Genomic DNA, 11,089 nt, shown 5'->3' with positions numbered 1-11,089 from the left:
CTACTTGGAAGGCTGAGACGGAAGGATCGCTGGAGCCCAGTAGGTCGAGGCTGCGGTGACTGGGAGCGTGCCACTGCACTCCAGTCTGAGCAACAGAGTGAGACTCCAACTCAAAAAAAAAATTTATTTTCGAGATGAGGTCTTGCCAAGTTGCCCAGGCTGGTCACAAACCTGTGGGCTCAGGCAGTCCTCTAACCTCAGCCTCCCAAAGTGCTGGGACTATCGGTATGAGCCACCCTGCCCAAAGGCTTAATTTTAAAGATCATTTAGAAGACAAACATATTTATAGCAAAGTCTAAGATGACATTAGGCATGTAGGTTCTACAGGATAATAAGTGGTGGGAATCTTGACTGTCTTTCTTCCTTTGCTCTAGGCCAAAGGTCCCCCAAACCCCAGGCCACAGACTGGTACCTGTCAGTGGCCTGTTAGGAACCAAGTCGCACAGCAGGAGGTGAGTGGTGCTCCCCATCACTCGCATTACTGCCTGAGCTCAGTCTTCTTCAGATCAGGGGTGGTATTAGATTCTCATAGGAGCGTAAAGCCTATTGTGAACTATGCCTGCGAGGGATCTAAGTTGTACGTTCTTCATGAGAATCATTCTAATGCCTGATGATCTCCTCCCGCACTGCTCCACTGATGGAAAAATTGTCTTCCATGAAACCAGACCCTGATGCCAAAAAGGCCGGGGACCGTTGCTCTAGACTAGTCAGTAATAACCATCTTAAGTATTTTCTTATCGATTACCTTATAATACCTTGGAGTAATATGAGAATTAAGCAATCTTTGTGAAGAAGCTTATGGTAAATATTAAAATGCTAGATATATCAGGATGTTCTGGCTATAAATAATAATAATAAAAAACCCTACTCAGTAGCTTAAATAGTGAAGAAATTATATCACTGTTGAGAGGTTGTCATTGCCAGGTATAGTACAATCAGGATTTTGACTTTATTTCTCTGAAGCACTCCTTTGTGTATTGTGTGTTCATCCTCAATTTGATACTAGCTAGCTCTAGCAGTTCCACATGTCTTATCCAGACATAACATTCTTCAGAAGGAAAAAAAGAGAGAGAGAATCTCTTTCAGTGTGTCATCTTTAGCAGGGTTTCTCAGCCTCAGTACTGTTGACATTTGGAACCAGGTAATTTTTCATTGTGGGGGACTTCCCTATGCATTGTAGGATGTTTAGCGGCATTCTTAGACTCTACCTAGTAGATGCCAGTAGCACTCTCACCATTACCAGGTATAACAACCAAAAATATCTCCAGACATTGTCAAATGTTCCTCTGGGTGAAAAAAATTACTACTTATTGGGAGCCAGGAGATTTTCATGAGTGAGGAAACTTTTATTAGAAACTGTTGCAAGATTCCTCTGCCCTGTCATGTCATCTTGGCCAATATTGCTTCACATGCTACATTCTTTTTTTTTTTTTTTGAGTTAGAATCTCACTCTGTCACCCAGACTGGAGTGCAGTGGGCGCTCCCGGCCACTGCAACCTCGACCTGCTGGGCTCCGGTGATCCTTCCGCCTCAGCCTTCCAAGTAGCTGGAACTACAGGCGTGTGCTACCACGCCCGGCTAATTTTTTGATTTATTGTAGAGGTGAGGTCTCGCCAAGTTGCCCAGGTGGGTCTTGAACCCGCGGGCTCAGGCAGTCCACTCAGCCTCCCAAAGGCGTGGGATTACAGGCTGAGCCACCGAGCCCGGCTTCATGCTACATTCTTAAATCAGTTTTTTAATTGGCATAGACACCACCATGGTTGATTTAGAAATTAGTCAGTTTCCTCACCTGAGAGGAAGGTATCTATTTGAAAAACATGAAGTTTTGTTCTGAGGATAGAGAGGTCTGACTCAGGTAGACAACAACAGGATCTGCTACAGGGAAAAAATATTCACACTAAAATTGCTTACCTAAGGTAGGCAAAGGACAGTTGAAAGTACTATGTTGGACACATGCAGTCAGCTTGACTTGGATCTGCAGAAGTAATTTGAATTGATGGTAGCAGTGAATATAACATTAGATAAGGACAGGGCTTATGTTTATATTGTTTACCATAGAGTCTCTAGCACCTAGCAAAGATCTCAGTATATACCAGATGCTTAATGATTATCTTTTGAGTGAATGAATGAGTGAATGGATGGATGAATATAGCAAAATGCTGACCAGGATACTCTCACATGTAAAATTTGAATTTGGTGAGCAGTTTTGGTGTGATTATAAATGGAATTGACTGAAATGAAGAGACTCAGGTAGAACTACCTCCATGGTTTTCTTCCAGATAAGCTATATTGAACTTCAAAGGAATTATGCTTTGGCCTAAATTGTGCCTTAACACAATTAAATATTTGACTCATGTTGCTACTTTCATTAGGTTTCTTTTTTTTTTGAGTTGGAGTCTCACTCTGTCGCCCAGACTGAAGTGCAGTGGCCGCTCCCAGCCTCGACCTGCTGGGCTCCGGCGATCCTTCCGCCTCAGCCTTCCGAGTAGCCAGAATTACAGGCATGCGCTACCACGCCCGGCTGATTTTTTGATTTATTGTAGAGATGAGGTCTCGCTGCCCAGGCGGGTCTCGAACCCGCAGGCTCAGGCAATCCACTCACCTCAGCCTCCCAAAGGCGCAGGATTACAGGCTGAGCCACCGAGCCCGGAATTTTGTACTTCTTCCTTTTCTATTACATTGATAAGAACTCTTAGTTGGCTCACTAATTTATTGACTTCTACTACCTGCTTATTCTATATGTTAGATATGAGACATAAAAGTACAAATTAAAAAGGATTAACATGAAATGAACTAATTTTTTTATTTTTTAAAATTTTAAAGATGTGGGGTACAATTCAGGATTAGGTATACAAGTGGTTGTCATACAGGTAAAGTTTGGGCCTCCCTTTGGTCCCCACTTTACCTGGTTTGAAATCAGGTACCATTATTAATGTTGTGCCCCCTCTGCCACCCCCACCCCAGTAGTATCCTGCTACTGCCAATCCCTTTCTTAAAGTATTATGGTAACTAATTGTTCAGGGTCTGCTTATGAGTGAGAGCATATGGTACTCTGTTCTTTGTTTCTGTGATAGATCTTTGAGTATGATGGACTCTAAATCCATCCAAGTTGCTGTAAAGTCTATAAGTTTGTTTGTTTGTTTGTTTGTTTTTTTGAGTTAGAGTCTTACTCTGTTGCTCAGGTTGGAGTACAGTGGCACGCTCCTGGCCACCGCAGCCTTGACCTGCTGGGCTCCGGCGATCCTTCCGCCTCAGCCTTCCGAGTAACTGGAATTACAGGTGTGTGCTACCACGTCCGGCTGATTGTTTTTGATTTTATTGTAGCGATGAGGTCTCGCCTGCCCAGGCGGGTCTCGAACCCGCGGGCTCAGGCAATCCACTTACCTCAACCTCCCAAAGGCGCGGGATTACAGGCTGAGTCACTGAGCCCGGCTTAGAGTTGTTTTTTGTGTATGGCGATAGGTAGAGGTCCTGTTTCAGTCTTCTGCACGTGATCAGCCAGTTTTCTCAGCATCATTTACTAAATAGGTTCTCCTCTCCTCAGTGGTTGTTGTTGGGGGCTTTGTCAAAGATGAGGTGGTTTAGAAATTGAGATTTTGCTTCTGGAATCTCTGTCCTGTTCCATTGATCTGTATGCCTGTTCTTGTACCAATACCAGGCTGTTTTGATTATTGTAGCCTTATAGTAAGGTTTGAAGTCGGGAAGTGTGAAACCTGCTTTGTTTTTTTTGCTAAGGATTGTTTTGGCTATTTGTGGTCATTTATGTTTCCATATGAATTTCTTTGTTTTCATTTTCAGGTCTAAGAAGAATGATGTTGGTAATTTAATGGGTATTGTGTTGAATCTGTAGATTGCGATTGGTAAGATGGACATCTTAACAATGTTGAGTCTTCCTATCCATAAGCATGGAATAGTTATCCATTTGTTTGTGTCTTCTTGGATTTCTTTGAGCAGTGTTTTGTAGTTTTCATTGTAAAGGTCTTTCACATCTCTGGTTAGGAAGATGCCAAGGTATTTCCTTTTTTTGTGTGTCTTTTGTGAATGGGATTGTGCTTTTTATTTGGTTCTCTGCCTGCTTGTTGTTAATATATAAGAATGTGACTGTCTTTTGCACATTATTTTGTACCCCAAAACTTTGCCAAAGTCCTTTATCAGTGCAGGAAGGTTTTTGACAGATTCTCCTGGATTTTTGAGGTATAGAATCATATCATCAACAAAGAAGGATAACTTAACTTTTTCCTCCTATTTGGATACCCCTGATTTCCTACTCTTATCTAATTGCTCTAGCTAGGACGTCCAACACAGTGTTGAACAAGAGGGGTGAGAGTAGGCAGTCTTGTCTTGTTTCAGTTTTTAGGGGAAAAGTTTCTAGTTTCTGTCTGTTTAGCAATATACTGGCTGTGGATTTATCATAAATGGTGCTTACTATTTTGAGGTATGTTCTTTCTATACCTAAGTGTTTGAGGGTTTTTATCAAGAAGGGATGCTGGATTTTATCAAAAGCTTTTTCTGCGTTTAGTGATATAATCATGTGGTTCTTGTTTTTACATCTGTTTATGTATTACTTATATTTATGGTCTTGCGGATATTGAACCAGCCCTGCATCCTGAGGATGAAGCCTCTTGGTCATGATGGATGATTTTTGAGATGTGTTGTTGGATCTGATTTGCTAGAATCTTGTTGAGAATTTTTGCATCTTTGTTCATTAGGGATATTGGCCTGTAGGAAATGAACTAATTTTTACAGTAACATATTATTGATTGTTCAAAATATTTTTTGCTTATTAAAAAAGTAATAGGGTCATTAACTGTGAGTCATTGATTTTTGAAATGTTGGTATGCCACTAAGAAAAACAGTAACCACACCAGTTACTTCAGAGAGAATTTAATATAGCAAATTGGTTAAGTGGTTATTGTAAGACCAAAAAAACCAAAAAGGGACTTTGAGGAAAGAGAAACAAAGGGAAGAGGTTGGACTTATCAGAACCTCAAAGTTCAGAGAAGGGGTTCACAGAGCTGGTGCCAGTACTTCTGAAGGATGCAGTGAAACTGGTTCTGTCTGTGCGTGCCAACTGTCTGGGCAACACTGGGGGGAATAGCAAGCAAACAAGTGTCTTCTTCCTTCTTTCTTCTTCCTCTTTCTTCCAGTGTTTGCTAGTACCCACTACTGGTGATGGAGCCTAATAGGAAGTCAGCTAACAGGAGAGATGTGGTTGTAGTGTTCCAGCTCCAGTATCACAAAGAGTGAGTGTGGAGTTGAAAAGTAGTAGCTTAATAAGTGACACACTCAACACTGAATGCAACAGATTCAAAGAACTGATCTTAGGGTCACTTGATTTTGTTTTGTTTGTTTTGAATGGCAGTCATAGCTCGGAAGAATACTTCTAAGAGGCATGGTATAGAGCAGGGGCAGCAAACTTTCTACAGGGCTGGATGGTAAATATTTTAGACTTTGCAGGCCATAGGGTCTCAGTGTCAAATACTTAATTTTGCCTTTGTAGTACAAAAATAGCCTTAAGCAACATGTAAACAAATGAGTGTGATTGTGTTCCAGTAAAGCTTTATTTTCAGAAACAGGCAGTGTGTTGAAATTGGTCCATAGGCTATAGTTTACAGACTTTTGATGTACATACAGTATATACTTAGAGTGATGTTAATTAGTGATAGTCAGTGTGGATTCATGTTTGGAATAACCTTCTTGGTACTTTTTATTTGGGAGACATCTTCATAGATCTGATTAATTTTTAAAGACCTCATTCTGGCTAAAGAAGGCCTATAAGAGGAATAGGGAAAGTGTTCTGCCATTCTCTTCACTTCTCATGACATTAGTATTTTTTTCTTTTTTCAATAAACTTTGTTTTAATGGGTCTCAAAATTCTGTGACAGAGTTTTGGTCAAGTTGTTTCCATTAAAAAGTATTGATTTAAGCTGGGCTCGGTGGCTCAGCCTGTAATCTCGTACCTTTGGGAGGCTGAGGTGAGTGGATTGCCTGAGCCTGCGGGTTCGAGACCCACCTGGGCAGGCGAGACCTCATCTCTACAATAAATCAAAAAATTAGCCGGGTGTGGTAGCGCGCGCCTGTAATTCTGGCTACTTGGAAGGCTGAGGTGGAAGGATCACCGGAGCCCAGCAGGTCCAGTCTGGGCGACAGAGTGAGACTCCAACTCAAAAAAAAGGTATTGATTTAAAAAACATAGCTTGAGAAATTGAGGTCTTGCCTCTAGAATCTCAATTCTATTACATTGGTCTATATGCCTGTTGCTATACCAATACCAAGTTGTTTTGATGATTGTAGCTTTATAGTAAAGTTTGAAGTCTGGTAATGTGATACCACCTGCTTTGTTTTTTTTGCTGAGGATTGTTCTGGCTATTCTTGGTCGTTTGTGTTTCCATATGAATTCCTGTGTTGTTTTTTCTAGGTCTGAGAAGAATGTTGCTGGTAATTTGATAGGTATTGCATTGAATCTGTAGATTGCCTTAGGTAAGATGGACATCTTCACAATGTTGATTCTTCTAATCCATGAGTATGGGATATTTTTCCACTTGTTTGTGTCATCTTTGATTTCTTTGAGCAGAGTTTTGTAGTTTTCATTGTAAAGGTCTTTCACATCTCTGGTTAGGAAGATGCCAAGGTATTTCATTTTTTTTTGTGGCTATTGTGAATGGAATTGTGCTTCTTATTTGGGTTTCTGTTTGTTTATTATTGGTGTAAAGAAATGCGATTGTCTTTTGCACATTTATTTTATATCCTGAGACTTTGCCGAAGGCCTTTATCAGTGTAAGGAAGTTTTTGACAGATTCTCTTGGGTTTTCAAGGTATACCATCATGTTCGACAAAGCCTCCACCAACTACCACTGGGGAGAGGAGAACCTATTCAGTAAATGGTGCTGGGAAAACTGGCTGACCACATGCAGAAGATTTAAACAGGACCCCTATCTATCCCCATACACAAAAATTAACTCCAAATGGATCAGGTACCTAAATATAAAACCTCAAATCATAAGAACCTTAGAAAATTAAGGACATACCCTCATGGAAATTGGAACTGGCATCCATTTCCAGAACAAAACTCGAAACCCACAGGCCATAAGGGATAAGATAGACAAGTGGGACCTCATTAAACTGACAAGCTTCTGCAAAGCCAAAGAAACCATCAAGAGAGCAGGAAGACAGCCTACAGACTGGGAAAAAGTATTTGCCAACTCCAGGTCTGACAAAGGCTTAACATCCTGGATCTACAAGGAACTCAAACGTGCTGAAAAGAAAAAAACAAACAACCCCATTATAAAATGGGCAAAAGATATGAACAGACACTTCACAAAGGAAGACATCTGAGCAGCCAACAGACACATGAAGAAATGCTCAGCCTCATTAATCATTAGGGAGATGCAAATCAAAACCACACTGAGATACCACCTAACTCCAGTCAGAATGGCAATTATCAACAACTCAAAAAATAACAGCTGCTGGAGAGGGTGTGGTGAAAAGGGAACACTTCTACACTGTTGGTGGGAGTATAAACGAGTGCAACCTCTGTGGAAAGCAGTGTGGCGATTCCTAAAAGCTCTAAACATCAACCTCCTATATGACCCTGCAATCCCCCTACTGGGAATATACCCTGAAGAACTCAAATCACTCTATAAAAAAGATACCTGCACATGAATGTTTATTGCAGCATTGTTCACAATAGCAAGAACCTGGAACCAACCACGCTGTCCATCAAAAGAGGACTGGATTAAAAAAATATGGTACATATACACGATGGAATACTATGCAGCCATAAAAAAGAACAAAATCATGAACTTTGCAGCAACCTGGATGGAGCTAGAGTCTATAATACTAAGTGACCTCTCACAGAAACAAAGATCTGAGTACCACATATTCTCACTCATATAGTGGACCTTGATCATCCAATGCACTACTGTAAAAAAATGACTGATGGTGTTGGGAAAATATGCAGGGGGGATGGGACTAATGGTAGTAAACATCTGTCTGGAGACAGGGAGACACCAGTTATCAACAAGGGGGCCTGAATGAAGCATATTTGTATACCTAACCCTTTACTGTACCCCACAATATCAAAATAAAAAATATCGATTAAAAAAAAAAAATAGCTTAAAACTGCCACATGCAAAAAAACCCCAAATCATCCACAAACATTCTCCTTTCCTTCTAAAAATTTTATGATGCATTGTTATCATTAATCAGTCTTTTATTATTAAACTTCAATGGCCAATTGAAACATTTCTGAGACCGTTCTCCTACCACTAATTAAGACCAGGGTGTCAGGAATTAGGGGTAGTATTCATTCAGCCTTCTGAGCTTTCCGGGCAGACTTAGCGACCTTGCCAGCTCCAACAACCTTCTTGTCCACTACTTTGATGACACCCACAGTAACTGTCTGCCTCATATCATGAATGGCAAAATGACCCAGAGGAGATCTCCATAAACATGGGCTTGCCAGGAACTATATCAACGATGGCAGCGTCACCAGACTTCAAGAATTTTGGGCCATCTTCCAGCTTCTTACCAGAACAGTGATCAGTCTTTTCCTTTGGCTCTGCAAACTTGCTTGCAATGTGAGCCGTGTGACAGTCCAGTACAGGGGCATAGCCAGCACTGATTTGGCCTGGATGGTTCAGGATAATCACCTGAGTTGTGAAGCCAACTGCTTCCATTGATGGATCATTTTTACTGTCACCAGCAATGTTGCCATGGTGAACATCTTTGACAGACACATTATTGACACTGAAGTTCACGTTGTCCCCAGGAAGACCTTCACTCAAAACTTCATGGTACTTTTCAACAGACTTTACTTAAGTTGTAACATGGACTGGAGCAAAGGTGACCACCATGCCCGGTTTGAGAACACCAGTCTCCACCTGGCCCACAGGGACAGTGCCAATACCACTAATCTTGTAGGCATCCTGGAGAAGCAGATGCAAGGGCTCGTCAGTTGGACAAGTTGGTGTCAGGTGACAGGATGCAGTTCAGTGCTTTAAGTAGTGTGGTTCCACTGGCATTACCATCTTTACAGGTGACTTTCCATCCCTTGAACCAAGGCATGTTAGCACTTGGCTCCAGCATGTTGTCACCATTCCAACCAGAAATTGGCACAAATGGTACTGTGTCAGGGTTGTAGCCAATTTTCTTAATCTAAGTGCTGAATCCCTTAAAAATTTCTTCATATTGCTTCTGGCTATTGGGTGGCTCAGTGGAATCCATTTTGTTAGCACCAACAATCAGTTGTTTTATACCCAGTGTGTAAGCTAGAAGGGCATGCTTATGGGTTTGCCCATTCTTGGAGATACTAGCTTCGAATTCACCAACACCAGCAGCAACAATTAGGACAGCACAGTCAACCTGACATGTGCCTGTAATCATTTTTTTGATGAAGTCTCTGTGTCCCAGGGTATCAATGATAGTGACATAGTACTTGCTGGTCTCAAATTTCCACAGGGAGATATCAATGGTGATACCACATTCATACTCAGCTTTCAGTTTATCCAAGACCCAGGCTTACTTGAAGGAGCTTTCCCATCTCAGCAGTCTCAATCTTGAATTTCTCAATGGTTCTTTTGTCGATGCCACCACATTTGTAGATCAGATGGCCAGTAGTGGTGGACTTGCCTGAATCAATGTATCCAATGACAACGATATTGATGGGTGTCTTTTCCTTTCCCATTTTGGTCTTTAGGGGTGGTTTTCATGACACCTGTGCCCTGGTGGCAAACTCGTTGTGAAAAAATGGCATTAGTATTAAAGAAATAGTTTCTTTACAAGAATCTTTTAAAGTTATGTATTCATCTTTGTATGCTTTAGTTTAAAATTGACATAGCTATACACTGAATGTTGATGCCACTGAGCTGTACACTTAAAATCGTAAATTTTATGATCCTATTTTATCACAATTTTTAAAAATTGAGGTAAATCCACTTGCATGGATGGACTTCTCATGATGGAGCATCACATTTTCCTCAGATATCTCAAATCATGGCAGTGATTGACTGGCATGAAGCCTCCTAAGTGCTAGTTTTCATCAGAACAGTAAATTCATAAGATTAATTTCTTACTGTTTTTAGTTAAAAGAAAAAGTAAATAGAATATTCAGTATCTTCTTCCTGCATCCCAGTGGATCATCCTGTCCATCCCTTGGGATGCACACACCCACTGGAGAGAGACCATGGGGTAAGAGACTTAGTTCCTAACAGGATGGTTTGATTTCTATTGAGGCACTACACGGATACTCCTTATTCTCTTGTTCCTCCCTTGCGGGCACATATCACCAATAATGTTATACTGATCTTGTGTTTTCATACCGTACCTAATCCAGCTCTGCTTTCTCAGCCATATTTCTATAGCACTTTATGTAAACTTCTTTTATAACTCTAATCATGTTGTATTTTCATTATTTGCCTGTATTTGTTTCTCCCTTCTTGTTGAACAGCATGTCTTGTTATATACTATGTTCCCAGTACTGGGCTGTGGCATACAGTGTGCTCTCACTGAATGCTTTATCAAGTTATTGGAACTAGAACTTAACCCAAACTGTATCTAGCTTCATGTGGTTCATCATCTAGGTGGTTATGGTGTCTTAACCGCCCTTCATCACCTTCATAATTTTGGTCAGCCTTGGGATTTTAGAGGCCTAAATCACATCTTCACTGCCATCACAGCTTTTTCCATCCCAATACTTGGCATTAGGAAGACTTGGGCATAAATTATATTTGCATAGTACACACCTTTAAGAATAATTTATTGTAATTGATCTTGCTGATATTGACTACCTGCTATATGCTAGAAAGTCTACTGGGGATACTACAGTGAACATTTTGCATGTGAGAAAATTGAGACCCTGAGAAGTACATGGTGAGTATAAGATTATATATACCTTTTTTTTTGAGTTGGAGTCTCACTCTGTGGCCCAGACTGGAGTGCAGTGGCTGCTCCCGGCCACCGCAGCCTTGACCTGCTGGGCTCCGGCGATCCTTCCGCCTCAGCCTTCCAAGTAGCTGGAACTACAGGTGCATGCTACCATGCTCGGCTAATTTTTGATTTATTGTAGAGTTGAGGTCTCGCCAAGTTGCCC

The 11,089-nt window shown here is 41.1% G+C and overlaps 1 protein-coding gene and 1 pseudogene across 2 annotated transcripts in view; one reads left to right on the top strand and one right to left on the bottom strand.

Annotated features, from left to right (window-relative positions):
- EDC3 (enhancer of mRNA decapping 3) overlaps nt 1-11,089 on the top strand; it is a 48,299-nt gene that overhangs the window by 15,411 nt on the left and 21,799 nt on the right. The window lies entirely within an intron of this gene.
- LOC110596635 lies at nt 8,306-9,702 on the bottom strand (annotated as a pseudogene). The gene has a single exon (XR_002482597.1). The product of XR_002482597.1 is annotated as an elongation factor 1-alpha 1 pseudogene (transcript).

The sequence above is a fragment of the Carlito syrichta genome, unplaced genomic scaffold, assembly GCF_000164805.1.
Source record: "Carlito syrichta isolate Samal-C Ts95f unplaced genomic scaffold, Tarsius_syrichta-2.0.1 Scaffold311826, whole genome shotgun sequence".
NCBI classification, from domain to species: Eukaryota; Metazoa; Chordata; class Mammalia; order Primates; family Tarsiidae; genus Carlito; species Carlito syrichta.
This window is presented reverse-complemented; position numbering and strand designations above follow the sequence as displayed.